The sequence below is a fragment of the Dendrobates tinctorius genome, unplaced genomic scaffold (assembly GCF_039654945.1).
Source record: "Dendrobates tinctorius isolate UK_male_01 unplaced genomic scaffold, ASM3965494v1 ptg000007l, whole genome shotgun sequence".
Lineage (NCBI taxonomy): Eukaryota > Metazoa > Chordata > Amphibia > Anura > Dendrobatidae > Dendrobates > Dendrobates tinctorius.
The window spans coordinates 47,261,429-47,267,013 of record NW_027361675.1 but is presented as its reverse complement, the minus strand read 5'-3'; the positions used below and the strand labels follow the sequence as shown (position 1 = coordinate 47,267,013).

At 42.4% G+C, this 5,585-nt stretch overlaps 1 non-coding gene across 1 annotated transcript; it reads right to left on the bottom strand.

The window, feature by feature from the left end:
- Positions 1-1,196: 1,196 nt before the first annotated feature.
- On the bottom strand, positions 1,197-1,414 carry LOC141089060 (small nucleolar RNA U3). The gene has a single exon (XR_012232163.1). It is a non-coding gene; the product is annotated as a small nucleolar RNA U3 (small nucleolar RNA).
- Positions 1,415-5,585: the final 4,171 nt, after the last annotated feature.

Here is a 5,585-nt window from a genome sequence, read left to right as displayed (position 1 = left end):
TCAAGAAAATGGAGACACACACTAAAGTTTCTTTTCTTAAGTTCACAATTTATTTAGGCAATTAAAATAATAAAATGGCTACACAAGTTTGTCACCATTAAAAGCCTACATTTTATTAAATATGCAAATTGCCTCTATAGAAGGAAAGAGGACTAGAGCTCTAGCGCCACCTATTGGAGGGAGCAATCATAAAAGTCAATAAGGAGCTCATCAATATCAAGCCCCCCTCACACTCAGCGACGCTACAGCGATCCCGACAACGATACAACCTGGTAGGGATTGTTGCTGTGTCGCTATGTGGTCGCTGGTGAGATGTCAAACAGTCAGATCTTCCCAACGATACGGCGACCCGTAGCGACCTTTGTAACGATGTCGGCAAATCCACGTCTATGTGTCTCGCTTCTGAGTCGCTAACGAGGTCGTTGGTAAGGTGTTAAAGATACTGATGCATGCTACCCAGCGGGACCTCAACGATCCAAAAAATGTCCAGGTCATTCCGGCACGACCAGCGATCTCACAGCAGGGGCCTGGTCGCTGCTATCTGTCAAATGTAGCGAGATCACTGCTGAGGTCGCTGTTGTGTCACAAAACTTGTGACTCAGCAGCGATCTCACTTAGTGTGACGGGGGCTTTAAGAACACAACCAAACCATAACCTCAATTTGTAGATGCTGAGATTCAGGCCCAAATCTCAGATCTAAGGCTGGAGTCACACACAATGATTAAAAAATCGATCCGATTTTTACGGTACGAAATCGCACAAAGGTTTCTTGTCCAGGGATCCGTCTGTCATCCGAATTTCCGGCGATGAACCGATTTTATTCGCATCTAAGCATCCGTTTGACATCCAATGTCAATGCCTGATGCTCTTTCCTGTTGACCTGGAGAAGTCTTGCGATTTTCTCGCTAGTCACACTTGTGGTGCGTTTGTAATCCGATTTTTAATCGCATCCATAGACTTGCATTGGCGAGTCTGATCCGAAAATCGGTGACAATCGCAGCATGCTGCGATTGTCTCGGTCCGAGGAAACATTCCGAAAAAAAATCGGACGATGGGAGCAGCACCATAGAATAACATTGGGACAAATTCAATGCGATTTTTTTATCGTATAGCATTCATCCAATTTATTCGCTAGTGTGACTGCAGCCTAAGTGTTAGCATCACTTACAAGACCTTTAATTAAAACACATAACCCACCCACTCAGCTTGTGATCTCCCCCTCCGCCCTCCCTGTAACAGAGAAGGAGAACGATCATCACCAGCAATCAGCCCCTGCAATGAAGCAGAACTGAGAGCTCACTTCACGCTCAGGAGAGATCACTACAGCTCCTCCTCGTGGTTGGGAAGGTTGGACACTTTAGAGCACATTTCTCAAGTCACACACTATAGAAATGATCCCTGAAAGTATAGTCTTAACCTGTTCCTGGCCGGGATGCCCCTCCGGGGGATAGGACCCTGCGTGTAACATTAGGGAGACATCACACCTGACACAGTGACCCTATACAAATTCAAATTCCAAGAAGCTTTATTGGCAGCAGGACTAAATACACATTAGTTTTGCCAAAGCAAGTGTACAAAAGGGAATAGGGATAGGGACTGTAGGGATGTTGGGTAGGGGCTGTAGGAAAGGTGGATGGGGCAGATTCAGGATGGGGCTATAGAAGTCCATGGCATAGGGAGAGGGGAAGAGTCTTGAGGAGATCATTTGCATATTCCCAGTGCCTTCTGGGATAAGTGAAGAGTCTCTGCGAGCTCAACGATCACTGGGTTTTGGCCGTTGCAGCTGAAAAGAGGAAATCGGAAAAACCGCGTGCCTATTGGCTCATCTTTCATCGTTTTTAAGAAATCTCAAGATGGAAGAGGCCAGGAGCCATTTGGTGAGCTGCATTTCTTGCTACATGTTCACAGATTTACCAGTGGAAAAGCCAAACTTCACATGCCACAAATGCAAGCTTGTGTCCCTGTTGGAGGAAAAGTTGCAAAATCTCGAAGAGAGGTTAGCTACGTTGAAGATCATTAAGGAAGGTGAAGAGTTCTTGGACAGAGCAGAATTATCTCTTCATGTTACAGAAAGAGAAGAAATTCGAAGTGCACCTGAAGAAACAGAGGAATGGAGACATGTGACCCAGAGAAACAGGAGGATCAGGAGGCAGTCAGCACCCATACTGCTCAGAAACCAGTACCAGGCTCTCACGCAGGAAAACGATGAAGAAATACATCAGGATAAGACTTTGCCAACAAACAGCAACCTTGTACGCCTTCAGAGTCCTCCTGGATGGAGAAAGAAAAATGTTGTGAAGAAGAAACGGAGAGTGGTGGTCATGGGGGATTCCCTGTTGAGAGGAACAGAGGCCGCTATCTGCAGACCGGATATAACTACAAGAGAAATGTGCTGTCTACCAGGTGCAAAAATTAAAGATGTGTCTGACAGGATATCAGGACTCTTCAGACCTACAGATGACTACCCATTCCTGCTACTACATGTGGGGACAAATGACACCGCAAGAAACGACCTGGAAATCATCTGCAGAGACTTTGAAGACTTAGGCAAGAAAGTTAAAGAACTGGGAGCGCAGGTGGTCTTCTCTTCCATCCTCCCAGTGGATGGCCATGGAACAAGGAGGTGGAATAAGATTCTGCAGGTGAACAACTGGCTACGTCGATGGTGCCGTCAGCAACGATTTGGATTTCTGGATCACGGAGTGAACTACTTATACGATGGACTACTTGCTAGAGATGGGGTGCACCTTACGAAGACTGGAAAGCATGTATTTGGAAGTCGCCTTGCTACACTTGTAAGGAGAGCTTTAAACTAGAACAACATGGGAAGGGAAGCAAAAGACCAGAAAAAGCCATACACCTGACAAATGCTATTGAGAACTCTGCTATTAGAAGTGGAAAGGAAGAACAAAGACGAAAGAATCTAATTAATAAAAATATTGGAGAAAGAGAAACCAATCACAAACTAAAATGTTTCTATACTAATGCACAAAGCATGGGCAACAAACAAGGAGAATTGGAACTACTAACACAGGAAAAGAAATATGATGTCATTGGAATCACTGAAACTTGGTGGTACAATACACATGATTGGAATACAAGACTAGAAGGATACAACTTATTTGCAAGAAACAGACTTGATAAACGAGGAGGGGGTGTCGCATTGTATGTTCGAAACGCGTATATCTGCACAGAGATTGAAGCTTCAGAGACTGGGAGTTCTGTGGAAACTGTTTGGGTAAAAATACAAGGACAGAACAATGGAAAGGACACCATTGTAGGCATTTACTACAGGCCGCCTGTGCAAGCCGAAGATATAGATGAACTCTTTATGCATCAGATGGCCAAGTTCTCCAAAAAATATGACATAGTTGTCATGGGAGATTTCAACTATCCAGACATTTGTTGGGAATCTCTCTCAGGCAAAACTAACAGGTCAAGGAAATTCTTATCCTCTCTTGCTGACAACTTTATCTTCCAAAAGGTAAGGGAGAAAACAAGGGGAACTGCTACCTTGGATCTAATCCTTATAAACAGGGAGGAAATGGTTGAGGAGGTAAAAGTGGCTGGGACCCTAGGAGGTAGCGACCATGCTATTTTAGAATTTTGGATAACTAGAGGTGGAAGACCTGTGAAGACTCAGACGTCAAGGTTAGATTTCAGAAAGGCAGATTTTAAGGGATTCAGAAAGAGAATTGGAGGGATCCAATGGCTGGATATCCTTAAAGACAAAAATGTCCAGGAAGGATGGGAAATCTTGAAAAATGAAATTCTCAAAGCACAGTTGTTAACAATTCCGAAAAGAGGGAAGAATAGGAAGCATTTAAGGAAACCAGGATGGATGAACACAGAACTTAAGCACATGCTAAAAAGGAAGAAAAAAATGTTTATAAAATGGAAAGAGGGAGGCATATCTAAAGAAGAATATAATGCTGTCTGCAGAACCTGCAGGGCACAAATCAGATTAACTAAAGCTGAAAATGAACTGAGGCTTGCAAGAGATGTCAAAAGCAATAATAAAGGATTTTCGGGATATGTCAAAAGTAAAAGAAAAGTCAAAGATGCTATAGGATTTTTACAGGATGAAAATGATGAAATGGTAAGACAGGATGTTGAGAAGGCTGAACTTTTAAATTCCTATTTTGCATCTGTTTTCTCTCAGAAAGGAAATGCAACATCAACTGTTATTCACTGTCCTATTAAGGGAATAGAAGAATCCAGGATATCTATAAACAGAAAGATAGTGAGGAAACACTTAGCTAACCTAAATGAATTCAAGTCTCCAGGTCCAGATGAATTACACCCCAGAGTACTGAAGGAGATAGCAGAAGAAATTTTTGAACCCCTCTCCATAATCTTTGAAAATTCTTGGAGAACAGGAGAAGTGCCAGAAGACTGGAGAAGAGCAAATGTTGTTCCTATCTTCAAAAAGGGGAAGAAGGTGGACCCAGGCAACTATAGGCCGGTGAGTCTGACTTCTATACCAGGAAAGATCTTTGAACAAATTATTAAACAACATGTATGTCAATACCTGGATAAGAATGAAGTGATTAAACATGGGTTTGTAACTAATAAGTCATGTCAGACTAACTTAATTTCCTTCTATGACGGTATCACTGATTGGGTGGATCAAGGAAATGCTGTAGATATAGTATATCTTGACTTCAGCAAAGCATTTGACAAAGTCTCTCATACAATCCTTATTGAAAAAATGACTAAGTATGGAATGGACAAGGCAACTGTTAGGTGGATTCATAACTGGCTTAGTGATCGGACCCAAAGAGTGGTCGTAAATGGCTGCACATCCAGTTGGAAGAATGTCTCAAGTGGGGTACCACAGGGCTCTGTCCTGGGCCCTGTATTGTTCAACATCTTTATCAACTATTTAGATGAAGGAATTGAGGGTAAACTGATTAAATTTGCTGATGACACAAAGCTAGGAGGGATAGCGAATACTAGAGAAGAGAGAGAGAGGATTCAAAAAGATTTAAATAAACTGGAGAAGTGGGCAGCAACTAACAGAATGGTTTTTAACAGGGAGAAATGCAAAGTACTACATCTGGGCAATAAAAATGAAAAAAGCATATATAGAATGGGAGGAATAGGGCTAAGTGACAGCACATGTGAAAAAGACTTGGGTATACTAATAGATCACAGACTGAATATGAGTCAACAGTGTGATGCAGCAGCAAAAAAGGCAAATGCAATTCTAGGATCTATTAACAGAAGCATACAGTCTAGATCACGTGAAGTCATTATTTCCCTCTACTCCTCTTTGGTCAGACCTCATCTGGAATATTGTGTCCAGTTTTGGGCACCACATTTTAAAAAAGACATCAACAAACTGGAGCAAGTTCAGAAAAGAGCGACCAGAATGGTGACCGGTCTGCAAACCCTGTCTTATGAGGAAAGGTTGCAGGATTTGGGAATGTTTAGTTTGCAAAAGAGAAGACTGAGAGGAGACTTAATAGCTGTCTACAAATATCTAAAGGGCTGTCACATTGTAGAAGGATCAACTTTATTCTCATTTGCACAAGGAAAGACTAGAAGCAATGGGATGAAACTGAATGGGAAGAGACACAGAT